At 41.6% G+C, this 18,229-nt stretch overlaps 1 protein-coding gene across 10 annotated transcripts in view; it reads left to right on the top strand.

Annotated features, from left to right (window-relative positions):
• Nucleotides 1-17,063, top strand: part of ZFP3 (ZFP3 zinc finger protein) — a 91,373-nt gene extending 74,310 nt beyond the window's left edge. For 8 of the 10 annotated variants that reach the window (XM_038536485.1, XM_038536493.1, XM_038536487.1 and 5 more), the window contains 2 exons: nucleotides 6,475-6,609; nucleotides 16,843-17,063. The gene's annotated coding sequence lies outside the window, so the exon portion shown is untranslated. Of the gene's footprint in view, nucleotides 1-6,474; nucleotides 6,610-9,827; nucleotides 9,924-16,842 lie in introns of all 10 variants that reach the window. The other 2 variants (XM_038536491.1, XM_038536492.1) reach the window with 2 other exon arrangements.
• The last annotated feature ends 1,166 nt before the right edge of the window (nucleotides 17,064-18,229 follow it).

Below are 18,229 nucleotides of genomic sequence, written 5' to 3'. Positions count from 1 at the left end.
TGCATCCATGTCCTCACCATGCCACATGTTCCCGTGGTTTGTTAAATAGAACTAATCACAGTGTGAAATTGCCTTTTTATTTATTTATTTGCTTATATATTACATTTCTCCACTACATAGTAAGCAGGAACATTGTCTCTTTATGCGGGTATTCCCAGTATCTAAAATAGTGTATGTAGGTAGTAATCACTCTTTAAATATTGGATGGACGATGGATGGATGAATGGATGGAGGGATAGAGGGATGGGTGGGTGATGAATGGATGGATGTATCGATGGATGGATAGAAGGAGAAAAGAATGGATGGATGGAGAGAAGGATGGATGGATGATGGATGAGTGGATGAAGGACAGGTGGATGAAGGATTGGTGCATGATGGATGGATGGACTGATCCATGACAAGAAACATTCCTGGTGCTTGGTGACTTAGCCAAAGTAACCCAACAAGCGAGGGCAGATCTAAGGTTCCCACTTAGTTTCCTTCCGGTCCTCTGCCCTGTACCTATAAAGTGGGTTACTTGGAGCCCAGCAAGCACAGTCACATTACCCTGGACAGAAATGCCCTTTGGAAGAAAACCACTCCAGAGAAAAACCTGGCACTTACTCCCCTTGGCTCTCCGGTTTCTCCATTCGGAATGCTCTTCTCTGCCCTCACCCTGCTAACTATAATTTTGGTATAAGTGAGAAAAAGTTATTTTACAAAGCTTCAATTTTTAAATTGAAGTTTTTAAAAACTCAGTTAAAACATTTTTTCTTAACTAAAACTTATGTTGTTGAATTTAATCTAAGGTCCATCTTCATTGACCAAATGATTGACATTATACAAACAGAAAAATATCATTACTACCCTCAAAGATTACTACAAAAATGGAACTCATGAAGTTCAATAGCTGTGGAATACCCTAGACAAGCTTTAGATTAGCATCAAAACTCCAGCACCGACTTGGCTCTCAAGAATTACCTGTGCAGCTTCAGACTCAGACTCAATCTTCAAATTCTTGGGAGGCTGGCATTCTTCATTTGCCTCACTTCTTCTTTGAAGATTATTTATTTATTTATTTATTTATTTATTTATTTATTTATTTATTTATTTATAACCCTGAGATCATGACCTGAGCCGAAATCGAGAGTCAGATGCTCAACCTACTGAGCTCCTAGGTGCCCCTTGCTTCTGCTACTTAATGATGATCGGAAGGTTCTAGCCAATGTAAAGAGACAATAAGGAAGGAAAGAAAGAAGGGGGGAAGAGATGGCAAAGAAGGGACAATTGCTAGTAACGACCCAAAATTATAAGATTCAGCTTATATTCAGTAATCAGCTTCCTTTAAAATCAAAAGAAAGGGACGCCTGGATGGCTCAGTGGTTGAGCATCTGCCTTTGGCTCAGGGTGTGATCCTGGGGACTGGGATCGAGTCCCGCATTGGGCTCTCCACAGGGAGCCTGCTTCTTTCTCTGCCTGTGTCTCTCATGAATACATAAATAAAATCTTTATTTATTTATTTTTATTTTTTTAAATTTTTATTTATTTATGATAGTCACAGAGAGAGAGAGAGAGAGAGAGGCAGAGACACAGGCAGAGGGAGAAGCAGGCTCCATGCACCGGGAGCCCAATGTGGGATTCGATCCTGGGTCTCCAGGATCGCGCCCTGGGCCAAAGGCAGGTGCTAAACCGCTGCGCCACCCAGGGATCCCCATAAATAAAATCTTTAAAAAAAATCAAATCAAAAGAAACTTTTGGTCACAAGAGTATTTGATGAGAAGGCTATAAAGGAAACACATTCTTACCAAAATTGTGTGAGGACGTGAGAGTTGTTCCGGCTATTGTCATCTTAGAGAAGGAAGAAGAGTTAGGGGTTTTGGGGACCAGCCAGGTGTTCAGCGGAGATCTAATTTATGATTAGACAATACATGCCTGCTTCCTTGTCATCACGACGGCAATTTCTCGCAGCGTGTTTACTGGCATTCTAGGAGAAGGAACCGAAGAGGTTCTGTGAGATAGCCATCTGTTAGAGTACAAGAGGTTTTTTTGTTCCTGGCTAATCTCACAGGAATGTAAGTTTTCACCACAAGGCTTCGGATACCCATAAAACGTGTAAAACATCATTACCACGGCGGGCCGTGTTTGTTCATTTAGGCCGCAAAACACACTAGTTAGAGGAAATTGAACTTGCTTGCTCAATCTGTCGGTGAACCTTGCGGTTTTATGATCACAGACATATCATTGTATAAATGTAGCCATCTGCACTGCGTAGACGCTGGTTGGCTCACAGAGTTTCTGGGAGAGCTGGAGAACCAGCTTGGAGGTTACGAGGTGAGAACCACAAGCAAAGGTCTGGCATAGAACCCACGTTGGAGAAGACGTCTCTGCTACCATCTGGGGGGCAGGAGGGTAAAGGCTGCAGGGACATGGTTCACTGCTCACGGGAGGCGACCACTGGCCTGGTTGCCACCGCTGACACCATTCTGCAGCCCCCAACTCTGTGTCTTCTTGGGCTCCTGACCCCAAACTCGAATCAGTGCATTTGATTGGCTGCCCTGGGTCACGCGCTCCTTCCCTTCTGCATGGGACACTGCGAAGCAAGTATCTGGCGGTGGGAGCTTGTCTGGTGGGAGGAGGGCCGTGCTCTTCAGGGAGACTGTCACAATGGGGAAGGGGATCCACACATAGGAAATAGAGGAAAGAGGTTTGGATCCTGGGCTGTCAATAAAGATGAAAGAAATCCGACACCCCTGGCAGACCCCAGCTATCCTCTCACTCTGCACCTGCGCCCAAACGGTAGCTTGTTGTAGGAGGAAATGATCTTGCACTTTGATGGAACCCACTCATTGTCCACAACTGAGCTGGCAACATGGCCGGACTATCCTGTGCCTTCCTCCAAACCCAGGTTGCTACCTGCTGAGCTTCGACTTCACCTCTCTCTCCTCCTTAGACCTCCAGCAGCTTCCGCTCAGCCCATGGTGCCTTGGGTGGTGATCCCTGGAGAAGACAGGTGCATCCAGAGGAGTCTAGCCCCTCATTCCACCCAGGCCACCCTTCCACTTGCTCTGAGGATGCCGCCGCCCCTCAGCCCCTTGGGGGTGGCGTCCACACCCTGTCCCCCCCACACACACGCTACTCAGTCCTTCCCTCAACCACAGAGACCCATCCTCCCATCACTCCCCTCCAGAATCACAAGCAGGGCAAGAACATACTCCTAGCCATTCCCCTTCTGGCTCTTGCCTCACGTTTCTGTTCCCGTCCCCACACAAAGCTCCTCTTTAGGACCATCTATTTGTGTGCTCCCCTTGCTCAATGCTGTCCTTCCCACAAACCACATCAATCGGGCTCCTGTCCTCCCCATTTTGTCAAGGTCACCGTAGACCTCTGTCTTGCCAAAGCCAATGTTTGTTGCATTTTCTGTTGGCATCTTACTGAGCTGCCCGGCAGCCCTTTGTATTGTTGAAACAACTTCTTCTGGAGGTTCTGGAACTTCACACTCCCTGACTTTTCTCAACCTACTTCGCTTCCCTGGGGTCTTCTCTCCTCTACGACCTCCTCTCCCTCAGTGATTTCCAGCTTCCTTGTCAAATGTTTTTTCTCTATGATTTTTATCATATATTATATATTTTGATTGTATTTCCTTGATTTATTTTGAAAAGTTTCAAGCTTACCAAGAAGTTGGGTGAATACTAACTATGAACACCCCTATGGGCTTCCACGAAGCTCATCAGCATTTTGCCAACATTTGGACTTTCTCTCTCCCTCTCTCTGTCTCTCTCTTCTTCACTTGTCCTCCTGCCCCACACACTTTACTTTCTGCCCAACCATTTGGAAGCAAGTTTCAATGAACATGATACTGCTCCCTTAAGTAGTTTAGCATGTATGTCCCAAGATCAGAATAAAGGTTTTCCTGAGTGACTACAATACTATTATTACATCTAAAAAAGTGAATAATCACTTAGTATCACTAATATATATAGTGCATATTCAAATTTCCCCAAATCTCCACCATCTGACTTTTTTTTTTTTTTTTTTTTTTTTTATGATAGTCACAGAGAGAGAGAGAGAGAGAGGCAGAGACACAGGCAGAGGGAGAAGCAGGCTCCATGCACCGGGAGCCTGATGTGGGATTCGATCCCAGGTCTCCAGGATCGCGCCCGGGGCCAAAGGCAGGCGCCAAACTGCTACGCCACCCAGGGATCCCACACCATCTGACTTTTATAGAAGTTTTTCTTTTAGTTTTTTCAAAGGTTTTATTTATTATTTTGAGAGAGTGAGAGTGGGGAGGGGCAGAGGGAGAGGGAGAATCTCAGGCTGACTCCCTACTGAGTGAAGAGGCTACAGGGCACGATCCCAAGACCCTGAGATCATGATCTGAGCCAAAGTCAAGAGCCAGACCCTTAATTGACTGAGGCACCCAGGCACCCCAAGTTTTTTTTTTAATCCAAGATCTAATCAAGATTTATCAACTACAGTTGGCCCTTAGTATCTCTAGTCTCCCTTGCTGTAAAACAGAAAACTCCTCCCCTGCTTTTGTTTCCCCGCCCCGCTCACGCAACGTTGATTTTTTGGAAGAGCCCACTCTGGCTTGTAGAATGCATTTCTCAGTTTGTGTAATTTGGCCCCCTAGGGGAAAATTTGGTAATGTCACTGTTGAGGGAGTGCGTGTTAATCCTTTGGGATTGAGACGGGAAAATAACATGGGCTGCATGGCTCATAAGATCAGATACTTGTTTCTCACAGTCCTGGAGGCTGGGACTTCCGGGCTGCGGCTGGCAGGTGCTCAGTGTCTGTGAAGGGCTTGCTCCCTGGTGCATAGACACCTGTCGTTTTGCTATAGTTACTCAGATGAAGAGAGCTGTGTAGGGCCCCTTTTATAAAGGACAAAAATCCCATTCACGAGGACTGCACCCATGACCTAATAACCTCCAAATACCCCCACCTCCTGATGCCATCAGCTTGGGGATTAGGATAGCCACATAAGGATTTTGGGGGGACACAGTATTCAGTCTGTAGCCACATACCTTGGGCATGTGATGCGGAGAGGCCAGATGGGCTTCTGAACATCCTGCAGTCCACGGAAGCATCCCCACAACAAAGGATTACCCAGCCCAAAACATCAGCAGTGCCAAGGTGGAGAAATCCCCGTTTACATGTACCTAATTGTTTACTTATGATTTAGATCCAGGTTCACCTTGTCTCAGTGTTTTATTTTTTTTTTAAGATTTTATTTGCAAGTAATCTCTATAGCCAATGTGGGGCTTGAACCCACAACCCTGAGACCAAGACTTGCATGTTCCACCGACTGAGCCTGCCAGGTGCCCCCATCATTGCTTATTTTGGTGCCCACGGTGCCATTGGTTGGCCAGCGCGAGTCACTGCAAGCTGCCTCCTGCTTCCTTGTGACATTTCCGTTAATCTTTTAGCTTTCTTTCTTTCAAAAAAATTTTTTGTTGGTTCTTAGGATCTGGCATATGGTAGACTCCCCTTAAATGTGACCTATCACTTTTATCATCATTATTAATATTATTATTAACATAGATTAGTTGAAATGAGCCAAATGCAGAGCAAAACCCTCTCTTTCCATCTATCCCCATTCCAGACACAAAATTAACCCATAATTATTAATTGGCAAATACTTTCTCACTTTTTTTAAAATTTTTATTTATTTATGATAGTCACAGAGAGAGAGAGAGAGGCAGAGACATAGGCAGAGGAAGAAGCAGGCTCCATGCACTGGGAGCCCGACGTGGGATTCGATCCCGGGTCTCCAGGATCGCGCCCTGGGCCAAAGGCAGGCGCTAAACCGCTGCACCACCCAGGGATCCCTACTTTCTCACTTTTATCACAAATTTTATATATGTGTGTATGGGGTGTGTGTGTATATATATATAGTATAATGTGTGGTGTTATTATTATTTTTTCTTAGTAGATTCCATACCTAGTTTGCAACCCCAGTATGGGGCTTGAACTCACAACCCGGTGATCATGACCTGGGCCAAAATTAAGAGTTAGCCGCTTAACCAACTGAGCCACCCAGGCACTCCTGTGTATGACTTTTTTTTTTTTTTTTTTTTGCTTTGCCACCGAAGAAAATGATTATAAATAAATAAAATCTGATAGACAAAAAAAAAAAAAAAGAGAGAGAGAGAGAGAGAATATCAGGCAGCCCCGGTGGCTCAGCGGTTTAGTGCGGCCTTCCACCCGGAGTGTGATCCTGGAGACCTAGGATCGAGTCTCACATCAAGTTCCCTGCATGGAGCTTGCTTCTCCCTCTGCCTGTGTCTCTGCTTCTCTCTCTCTCTCTCCTTCTCTCTCTCTGTCATGAATAAATAAATAAAATCTTTTAGAAAAAGAAAAGAGAATATCATATCAGAAGGCATAGTCTTTTCTCCAGAAATGTTACTCCTTAGTAAAATCTTTGCATGTTTTTCTTTATTGAGATTAAAGTGGCTTTTCTTAATATGTGTTTTTTTTTTCCCTGCTACCATCCAGGAAGGTGAAGTTGTTGAAGTGGATGAAGAAATGGCAGTTAGCCTGAAGAATTCATGATTTGCCCAAGATTTTCTGATCAGATCAATTGGAGAGAAGCTGCCAACATGTAGTGGCTGCTCTGCTTTAGAATCCAAGGTTTGTTTGGCTTTCAATCCCAACCTTGCCACAGACTGCTAAAACAAGAAACAAATCGTTATTCTTTTAATTGGCTGCTATGAATGATTTCTAGCATATTTGTATCTACAAAATGATTTGAATTAACTTCGTAACTTTATTTTTCCAATCTGGACTGTAAGTTAGACACTCTACACTTGGTGCATGAATGGATTTCGGGGCATCCATGAACCCCTTAAAATGATATGTGTGTATGTGTATTTTCTCAAGAAGGTGTCTATTACTTTCATCAGATTTTTATTTATTTATTTTTAAATTTATTTATTTATTCATGAGAGACACACAGAGAAAGGCAGAGACACAGGCAGAGGGAGAAGCAGGCTCCCTGTGGGGAGCCTGATGTGGGACTCGATCCCAGGACCCTGGGGTCACTCCCTGAGCTGAAGGCAGATGCTCAACCACTGACCCATCCAGGCGTCTCTCTTATTTTTTATTTTAATCCCACTGTAGTTAACATGCAGTGTGGTATTAGTTTCAGGTGTACAATATAGTGATTCAACACTTTCCTACATCACCGGTGTTCATCAGGACAAGTGCAATCCTGACTCCCCATCACCTGTCTCCCCCATCCTCTCACCAGCCTTCTCTCTGGTGACCATCAGTTTTTTCTCTATGGTGAAGAGCCTCTTTCTTGGTTTGTCTCTATTTTCTTTATTCATTTGTTTTGTTTCTTAAATTCCACATATGAGTGAGATCATATGGTATTTGTCTTTCTCTGACTGGCTTACTTCATTCAGCATCATACTCTCTAGTCCCATCCATGTCATTGCAAGTCTTTGTCTTCTCCTCTTTGCTTTTTGGCACAAAATGTGTTTCAGGCTCACCTTCTATTTTCCCTGCCTCTCTGCCCAGGATCAACCATGTCTCCAAATATTCCTTTTTTTTTCTTTTTTTTCTAATGGAGCATTGAATTTCAGATAAACTGAGTGCCAGTTGTGTTTGCTGTGTATCATCGCTTCTAAGCCCTTCTGATGACCAGAGCAAAAATCATGAATTCTTAAAATATATATATTTTTAGAGATCATATGCTACTATTAATATGACCAATCCAACTTCATCCAATACTGCTACACCTTTGTCCTCCTGTATTTGTACCTTCCTTTCTTTGCAGTGAGAATCCTAGTTCCCAACAAAATCAACATATTTGTGTACTTACTCTACCCTATAATCTACCCAAGATAGTTTGAGAATTGCTCTCTGTGTTGCGATTTTTATTAGACTGGTTTATCCTGATTCCTTTTGTGGAAAAATGAATACAGGTAGAAGCACTTCCATAGACAGAGTAAAGGTCTCTGAAAATCTGTTCCTCTGTAAAAATATCAAAAGCACTGGCAAATAAATGGTCAAAATCAACTGTATTAGAACTCTAGAAATTCACCAAAGTCTTGCTAAAAGGATTTATTGTAGAAAAATGACTGAAACTAGGTAAGAACGAAGGATTTCTGGCATTTTTAGCTTACTCTCTTCTCACCCCTCCTCTTCTTTATCTTTGTAGTAGACTTGAAACTATAGTTGCTATGAAAGCCACCAGGCTATAAGCCATTAGAGGGGGTAGAATAGGGTTGAACTTGCCCCCAAATCCCCAACACAGAAAACTGTCACCATGTGATCTGTCTGGTAGCTCCTTAAAAATCTCCAGTCTTAGGGCTTGTTTTTATTTGAACTGACTCAGAGCTTATTCTAAGCAAACAGGCTATCCCCGGGGCATTCATTGAAAGAAAAAAACCAGTTGTGATGGTTCAACATCATAGCTGCAAGAAGTAGTAATACCAGTTGGAGCTAACCAGAAGCCGACCAAAGAACTTGAAAGGCAAAGCTAGGGAATGAGATGTCCACAGAGGGCTCTGATATTCTCTGACTCATTCTTGGAACTCCAGAAGGACACCTGCGTGTACAGGGCTGTGAACATGTCTAAGAAACACCCGAGAGGCCCCAATCTCTCACTTCTTTTTTTTTAAAAGATTTTATTCATTTATTCATGAGAGACACACAGAGAGGCAGAGACCAGGCAGAGGGAGAAGCAGACTCCCTGCGGGGAGCCCGATGTGGGACTCGATCCCAGGACCCCGGGATCACACCCTGAGCCAAAGGCAGACGCTCAACTGCTGAGCCACCCAATTACCCCACCAATCTCTCACTTCTGACTGACCTTGAGACTTTGTACAAGCATGAAACTAAGGGCAAAGCAGAGTCATAAACTACCTGTTGTAGCATTGAAGTCATGACGGAACACACACACATAACCTCATGTCAAAAGCTGGGAATCTTATTGCTTCAAGAAATTTTTTTTAAAGAGTTATTTATTTATTTATTTATTTATTTATTTATGAGAGAGAGAGAGAGAGAGAGAGAGAGAGGCAGAGACACAGGAGGAGGGAGAAGCAGGCTCCATGCAGGGAGCCCGATGTGGGACTTGATCACGGGACTCCAGGATCGCGCCCTGGGCCAAAGGCAGGCACTAAACTGCTGAGCCACCCAGGGATCCCTGCTTCAAGAAATTTAAGGAAATCTCTGTCCAATTATTAGCCGAACACCAGTAAGGCCAACTTCACAGAATAATGGGAATTCCAGAAGGAAAGGAGAGAGAAGAAGAACATTTAAAGAAATAATGCCAGATAATTCCCAAATTTGATGAAATACATTAATTTGTACATTCAGGATGCTCAACTAATTCCAAGTATGGTAAACTCAAATGATGTATACCTAGCTGCATCAGTTAAACTTATGAAAACAAAAGCCAAAGAATCTCAAAAGCAGCAGGAGAAAAATCACATACCAGAAATCCTCAAAAATGTTAACAGCTGACTTCTCATCAGAAACTGGAGACCAGAAAGCAGTGGGATGACATATTCAAAGTGCCGAAGCAAAAAGATCGTTAAAGGGGATCCCTGAGTGGCTCAGCGGTTTAGTGCCTGCCTTTGGCCGGGGGCGGGATCCTGGAGTCTTGGGATCGAGTCCTGCTCCTGCGTCAGGCTCCCGACATGGAGCCTGCTTCTGCCTCTCTCTCTCTCTCTCTCTCTCTCTCTGTCTATCATGAATAAATAAATACATAAATCTTTTTTAAAAATTGTTAAAATTCCATATCCAGCAAAATAATCCCACAAAAATGAAGGAGAAATTAAGACACTTTCAGATAAACAAAAACTAAAACATTTGTTGCTGGCATATCTTCCCTGCAGACAATACTAAAAGGAATCCTTCAGGCTGAAATGCAAAGACATTATACAGCAACTCAAATCCACACAGAAATAAAGAATACCAATAAAGGTAACTACGTAAGTATAAGACAGCAAATATTTATTTTTTGTTTGTAATTTTTAAATCCTAGCTGAATAAATAATTATAAAGCTGTGTTTATAGATGTATTAATTTCCTCTTCCATTTTATGAGCAATTAATTAAATGTAAATATATGAAACAGTCCAACCAAAAGACCAAGATTGGCAATGGATAAAAGAAAAAAATCGTGAACTGCATGCTGTTTTAAGAGCCATTTAAATTCAAAGAGTGGAAAAGATAGTCCATACAAATAGTATTCAAATGAGAAGTAGGATGACTGTGTTAATACTGTATAAAATACACCTTAAAACAAAAATTGCCAATAGCAACAAAGAAGGGCATTTTATAATAATAAAAAGGTTAATTACATTTTTAATTTTTTTTCTATTCATGATAGACATAGAGAGAGAGAGAGAGAGAGAGAGGCAGAGACACAGGAGGAGGGAGAAGCAGGCTCCATATGGGGAGCCCGACGTGGGACTCGATTCAGGGACTCCAGGCTCACGCCCTGGGCCAAAGGCAGTTGCTAAACCACCGAGCCACCCAGGGATCCCCTAATTACATTTTTAAAAATGTTTTATTTATTTATTCATAAGAGACACAGAGAGAGAGAGAGAGACGAGAGAGAGAGGCAGAGACAGAGGGAGAGAAGCAGACTGCATGCAGGGAGCCTGGTGTGGGACTTGATCCTGGGTCTCCAGGATCACACCCTGGCTGAAGGCGGCACCAAACCGCTGGGCCAGCGGGGCTGCCCAAGGTTAATTGCATTTTAATTACAAATATATATGTACCTAATAAAAGAGACCCAATGAAACAAAAATGGACAGAATTGAAGGAAGATATAGACAATTGAACAATAATAGTTGGCTTCAATACCCCATGTTTAGTAATCTATAGAGCATCTAGAAAGATCAACAAGGAAATATATGACTTGAACATCATAAACCAATTAGATGTAATAGCACCCAACAAAAGCACATTCTTTTCAAGTTTACATAGAACATTTTCTAGGCCATAACATTGTGTTAGGCTATAAAATAATCCTCAGTAAATTTGAAAGAATTGAAATTGCATATAGTATGTTCTCCGACACAATGGAATGAAACTAGACATCATTAGCATAAGGATATTTGGGAAATTCACAAAAATCAGAAATTCAGAAATCAATACATTTCTAAATAATCAATGGGTCAAAAAAAGAAATCACAAGGGATGTTAGAAATTACTTTGAAATGAGTTAACATGAAAATACAACATATCAAAATTTATGGACTACAGATACAGGAGTGATTAGAGGGATATATAGCTCTAGATGCCTGTATTAAAAAAAGAGAGAGGGATCCCTGGGTGGCGCAGCGGTTTAGCGCCTGCCTTTGGCCCAGGGCGCGATCCTGGAGACCCGGGATCGAATCCCACGTCGGGCTCCCGGTGCATGGAGCCTGCTTCTCCCTCTGCCTGTGTCTCTGCCTCTCTCACTCTCTCTCTCTGTGTGACTATCATAAAGAAAGAAAGAAAGAAAGAAAGAAAGAAAGAAAGAAAGAAAGAAAGAAAGAAAGATTTCAAGCCAATAACCAAAAATTATACCTTAGGAAATGAGAAAAATAGGAGTGAATGAAACCCAAAGCACTTTGAAGGAAGACAATAATGAAGATTAGAGTGAAAATAAATGAAACAGAGAATAGAAAAACAATAGAGAAAATCAATAGAACCAAAGTTGGTTCTTTGAAAAGATCAGCAAAATTGACAAATCCTTAATGAGATTAAGAAATATAGGGGATCCCTGGGTGGCGCAGCGGTTTGGCGCCTGCCTTTGGCCCAGGGCGCGATCCTGGAGACCCGGGATCGAATCCCACGTCGGGCTCCCGGTGCATGGAGCCTGCTTCTCCCTCTGCCTATGTCTCTGCCTCTCTCTCTCTCTCTCTGTGTAACTATCATAAAGAAAGAAAGAAAAAGAAAAAGAAAGAAAGAAAGAAAGAAAGAAAGAAAGAAAGAAAGAAAGAAAGATTTCAAGCCAATAACCAAAAATTATACCTTAGGAAATGAGAAAAATAGGAGTGAATGAAACCCAAAGCACTTTGAAGGAAGACAATAATGAAGATTAGAGTGAAAATAAATGAAACAGAGAATAGAAAAACAATAGAGAAAATCAATAGAACCAAAGTTGGTTCTTTGAAAAGATCAGCAAAATTGACAAATCCTTAATGAGATTAAGAAATATAGGGGATCCCTGGGTGGCGCAGCGGTTTGGCGCCTGCCTTTGGCCCAGGGCGCGATCCTGGAGACCCGGGATCGAATCCCACATCAGGCTCCCGGTGCATGGAGCCTGCTTTTCCCTCTGCCTGTGTCTCTGCCTCTCTGTCTCTCTCTCTCTCTGTGACTATCATAAATAAATAAATAAATAAAAATTAAAAAAAAAAGAAATATAAACAAGGGAGCACCTGAGTGGCTCAGTGGTTGAGCATCTGCCTTTGGCTCAGGTTGGGATCCCGGGGTCCTGGGATCGAGTTCTGCACTGGGCTCCCTGCAGGGAGCCTGCTTCTCCCTCTGCCTGTGTCTCTGCCTCTCTCTCTATGTCTCTCATGAATAAATACATTAAAAAAATATAAACAGGGGACATTACTACCAACCTATGGAAATATTAGGATAATAAAATGATATTATGAACAATTGTTTGCCAATAAATTAGATAATTTAGATGAAATGAACAAATTCCTAGAAAGAAACAAACTGCTGAAACTGACTCATGAAGAAATAGAAAATATGAATAGATCTATAACAAACAATGGGGTTGAATTATTAATAAGAAAAAACTACCTGGAAAGAAAACTTAGGGCCAGATAGCTCCACTAATAAATTCTATTAAATGTTTCAAGAAGAATTAACACTGATACTTCACAAGCTCTTTTAAAAAATAGATAGGTGAGGGTACTGCCCCACTCATTCAATAAGGCTGCTACCAAACCAAAAAGAAGATATCACAACAAAGAAAACTACAGACCAAATTTTCCTATGAATATAGATGCAAAAATCCTCAATAAAGTACTAGCAAACCAAATTCAGCGAAACATAAAAAGTGGCATTTATTCGAGGAATGCAAGACTGGTTAAACACCTGAAAATCAATTAGTATTATACACCATATCAATTAGATTAAAAAAAAAAACACAGGATCATCTCAATAGACACATAGAGAGATCATTTGATGAAATCCAACACCCTCTCATGAAAAAAAAAACAAAAACCTGCCTGTTAAAGTAGGAATACAAACTTCCTCAACCTGATAAAAGAGATCTATGAAAAACTACATTTTAATGATATATGGATGAGACTCTGAGTTTAATGGTGTGTGGTGCGTAGACTGCTGTGTTTAGTAATGTATGCATGAGATGCTGTGTTTAGTGGTGCATGATCCATGTTTTACTGCATGAAACACTGTTTCGTCACACATAGTGTGTGTGCTATTGTGTTTAGTGATACATGCACCAGGCAAGTGGTATATAGTGTCTATGCTATTGTGTTCAGTGATATATGTGTGTGAGATATTGTGTTTAGTGCTCACACTGCATGTTCTTTCTTAAGTGATACATGTCTAAGACATTATGTTTAGTGGTATATGGTAGGTGTGCTACTTTGTAAAATAATGAAAGCTTTCCCTCAAAGATCAAGAGTAATACAAAGATGTCCAGTCTCATCACTTCTATTCACCATCAGACTGGAACTTTTATCCAGGGCAATTAGGCAAGAAAATGAAACAAAAGACATCCAGATTGGAAAGAAAGTGCAACTATGTTCTCGGATGACATGATCTTGTATATAGAAAATCCTAAGAAAAATGGGATGCTTGGGTGGCTCAGTGGTTGGGTGTCTGCCTTCCGCCCAGGGTGTGATCCCAGAGTCCCGGGATCGAGTCCCACATTGGGCTCCCTGCATGGAGTCTGCTTCTCCCTCTGCCTGTGTCTCTGCTTCTCTCTCTCTCTCTCTCTCTCTGTATCTCATGAATAAATAAATAAAATCTAAAAAAAAAAAAAAAAAAGAAAGAAAGAAAAAGAAAATCCACCAAAAAACCATTGGAACTAATAAATGAGTTCAGCAAGGATGCAGGATACAAGACTAATAGACAAACCCCGGTTGTATTTCTATACATTAGCAATGAAAAATCTACAAATGAAATTAAGGAGTCAATTCCATGGGATGCATGTGTGGCTCCGTGGTTGAGTGTCTGCCTTTGGCTCAGGGAGTGACCAGGATCGAGTCCCACATCCGGCTTCCTGCATAGAGCCTGCTTCTCCCTCTGCCTATGTCTCTGCCTCTCTCTGGGTGTCTCTCATGAATAAATAAATAAAATCTAAAAAAAAAAAAAAAGTCAATTCCACGTACAATAGCTCAAAAACAATGAAATGCCGAGGGATAAATTTAACAAAAGAAGAGCAAAATCTATGCTCTGAAAACTGTAAAACATCGTTGAAACAAATTTAAGACAGATAAATGGAAAAACATACCATATTCATGGATTGGAAGATATTATATGGTTAAGGTGGCAATTCTCTTCAGAAGGGTCTAAGATTCAATATGATGTCTTTTAATATCCCAGATGATTTCTTTGAAGAAATTGACAAGCTGATCCTAAAACTCATAGGAATTCAAGGAATCCAGAGTGGTCAAAACAATCTTAACCAAGAAGAATAAAGCTGGAAGCCTCACACTTTTTAAAAAAAATATTTATTTATTTATTTATGATAGACATAGAGAGAGAGAGAGAGGCAGAGACACAGGAGGAAGGAGAAGCAGGCTCCATGCCGGGAGCCCGATGTGGGACTCGATCCCGGGACTCCAGGATCGCGCCCTGGGCCAAAGGCAGGCGCTAAACCGCTGAGCCACCCAGGGATCCCCTCACACTTTTTTTTTTTTTAAGATTTTATTTATTCATGAGAGACATACACACACAGAGAGAGAGAGAGAGAGAGAGAGAGGGAGAAGCAGGCTCCATGCAGGGAGTCCGACGTGGGACTTGATCCCAGGTCTCCAGGATCACACCCTGGGCTGAAGGCGGCGCTAAACCACCACCCGGGCTGCCCCTCACACTTCTTGATTCCAAAATATCAAATGTATCGTAAGGGACCTGAGTCCAGAATATAAAAAGGATTCTTACAACTCAACAATATAAAGAAAAATACCTATTTAAAAAATGAACAGGGATCCCTGGGTGGCGCAGCGGTTTGGCGCCTGCCTTTGGCCCAGGGCGCGATCCTGGAGACTCAGGATCGAATCCCACATCAGGCTCCCTGCATGGAACCTGCTTCTCCCTCTGCCTGTGTCTCTGCCTCTCTCTCTCTCTCTCTGTGACTATCATGAGTAGGTAAATAAAATCTTTAAAAAAAAAAAATGAACAAAAGTATCTGAACAGACATTCTCCAAAGAAGATATGCAAATAGCAGTAAGCACGTGGAAAGATGTCTGACATCATTAGACATTGGGGAAATGCAATTGCAAGCCTCAATACACTACCACTTCACACATACTAGGATGACTAAGATTTAAAAAAAGAGAGAAAATAAATAACAAATGTTGGCAAAGGTGTGGGGAATTTGGAACCCTCATACACCCTAGAATTGTAAAATGGTATACCTCTTTAGAAAACAGTTTGGTAGTTCCTCAAAGTGCTAACCCCAGAATTACTCTGTGACCCAGTAATTATCCTCATGGTTCTAGACCCAAGTGAAATGAAAACATGTGCCCATACAACTTGTCCGTGAATATTCACAACAGTCTTACATGGAAATAACCCAAATATTCCTCAACTGATGAATGGATAAATGAAATGTGGCATATCTGTACAAGAAAATCTTATCTGGCCACAAAAGGAGACAAAATATCAACACCTGCTACAGCACAAACGACTCTTGGAAAATTTATGCTTAGTGAAGGAAGCCAGACACAAAAGATAACATATTTATGGTTCCATTTGTATGAAATGTCTGGAAGGGGAAAATCTACCTATGTGGAAAATAAAGAAGTGGTTGCCAGGTTCTGGAGGAAGAGGAGAATCGATTGTGATTGTAATGAGAATGGGGTTTTTTTCTGGCGATGATGAAATGTTCTAAAATTGATTGTGGTGACAGTTGCCTATCTTCTTTAATATGTTACACATCACTGATGTGTATACTTTAAAACAGTGACTTTTGGGGTGCCTGCGTGGCTCAGTTTGGTTAAGTGTCCAGCTCCTGATTTCGGCTCAGGTGTTGATCCCAGGGTTTTGGGATCAAGCTCCACATTGGGCTCTGCTCTGAGAATGGAGCCTGCTTCAGATTCTTCTCTCTGTCCCTCCCCACTCCCTGCTTGTGTGTGCTCTCTCTCATAAAATAAAATAAATAAAATAAAATAAAATAATAAAATGGCGAGTTTCATATTATATGGATTATATTTCAATAAACTGTAATAAAAATTAGGAAATACAGAATATATAGGCTTCTTCCACCATTTTTAAAATAAAATGTAGCACACTGGGGATGCCTGGGTGGCACAGTGGTTGAGCCTTTGGCTCAGGATGTGATCCCGGGGTCTGGGATCGAGTCCCACATGGGGCTGTCTGCAAGGAGCCTGCTTCTCCCTCTGCCTCTGTCTCTCTCTGTGTCTCTCATGAATAAATAAATCTTTAAAAAAAATGTAGCACACAGTATACTTTTTTGACCTCTGCTTTTTTTCCACTTAACAATGTACCTTGGCATTCATTTCATAACAGTACATAGTACTCCTCTTCATTGTCTTTTATGGCTACATAGTACTTGATTATGTAGCTGTACTACCTTTAACTCAACAATTTTCTTATGTAGGTGGCATCTGGGTTGTTTTTAATATTTTGCTATTAAAGATGGTGCCACAATTAATAAACCTGTTGTTTCTTTCTTTCTTTTTTACAGGTGTATCCACAGGATAACTTCCTATAAAACGGATTACTATATCTGGGGCGCCTGGCTGGCTCAGTCAGTGGAGCGTGCGACTCTTGATCTCAGGGTTCTGAGTTTGAGCCCCACATAGGGTATAGAGATGACTTACAAATAAAATCTTAAAAAAAAAAAACCCTCCTCCCCAGATTATTGGATCAAGAGGTAAATCCATATTAATACATAATTTTGTTAAATATTACCAGATGTTCCTTCCATAGCATCTGTTCCATTTTTGTACCTTTGACAGCAATGTAAGAAAGTGCCTATTCTCACAGCTTCATTAACAGGGTAGGTTTTCAAGCTTTTGAGTTTTTGTCAATCAGTGGTTGATACACAGTATCTCAGTGTATTTTCATTTGGGGTTTTAATTTGCATGAAATTGAGTATCTTTATATATGTTTGAAAAATTTTTGATGATTTTTTAAAAATGAACTACAGTGATTTCTTTCAGGTTTTTCTATCAGGTTTTTGGCTTTGTTCTTCTAGATTTTTACAGCGCTCTCTGATACATTCTGGCTGTTGACTAGAAATATCATCTAAACTGGTGACTCCTAAATCACATGCCCATGCTGAGCTCCAAACTCATATATCCAACCACTTACTTGATATTTCACTTAAAAAAACCCAATAGTCAGTCTTGTCTATCATGGGAAAAACAGAATTCTTTATTTTCCCCCTTGAGTACTTCTTCATCTCAATGAATTATATCCAAACACCTGACTGTTTTTCTGTATCTCCTCTGACAAAGCTCTAGACCAATTTGCCACCATTTATCTCCCTGAAGATGGCAGCACCTCCCAATTGGCCTCCCGTCTTCTGCCTTTACCTCTTCTCTTCTCCCTAACCCATTTTCAAAATAGTGACCAGGATGATCTCTTTAAAAGTGTAAATCAGATCCTTCCCACAGCAGGTGGAATCAAATAGAACATATAATTGAGCTCCTTGGTGTGGCTTCCGTGTCTCACGGGAGTTGACGCTTGTCAACCTCTCCAGTTTCCCTACCCAGCTGGTCCTCGTGGCTTTCTTTGGTCTCTTGAACATGCCAGGCTTATTACACTCTTGGGATTTTTACACATTTCTCCTTTCTTTGCATGACTATCGTTCCCCTCCACATCTTCCCACTTGGGTCTCTGCCAAAGTCGCCCCATCCTCTACTGCTCTAGTTGATTTTATTCAAGGCCTCTCCCCAAACCAGTTGCTGTTCTGGAGATCTCTGTTATATGAACGAATTCACCCCTCTTTGTTTAAAAAACCATTTGAGGGGGCAGCCCGGGTGGCTCTGTGGTTTAGCGCCACCTTCAGTCCAGGGCGTGATCCTGGAGACCTGGGATCTAGTCCCACATCGGGCTCCCTGCATGGA

This window comes from Canis lupus, chromosome 5, assembly GCF_011100685.1.
Source record: "Canis lupus familiaris isolate Mischka breed German Shepherd chromosome 5, alternate assembly UU_Cfam_GSD_1.0, whole genome shotgun sequence".
Classification (NCBI taxonomy): domain Eukaryota; kingdom Metazoa; phylum Chordata; class Mammalia; order Carnivora; family Canidae; genus Canis; species Canis lupus.
The sequence above is the reverse complement of the archived record's forward strand: the minus strand, read 5'-3'. Positions and strand labels throughout refer to the sequence as shown.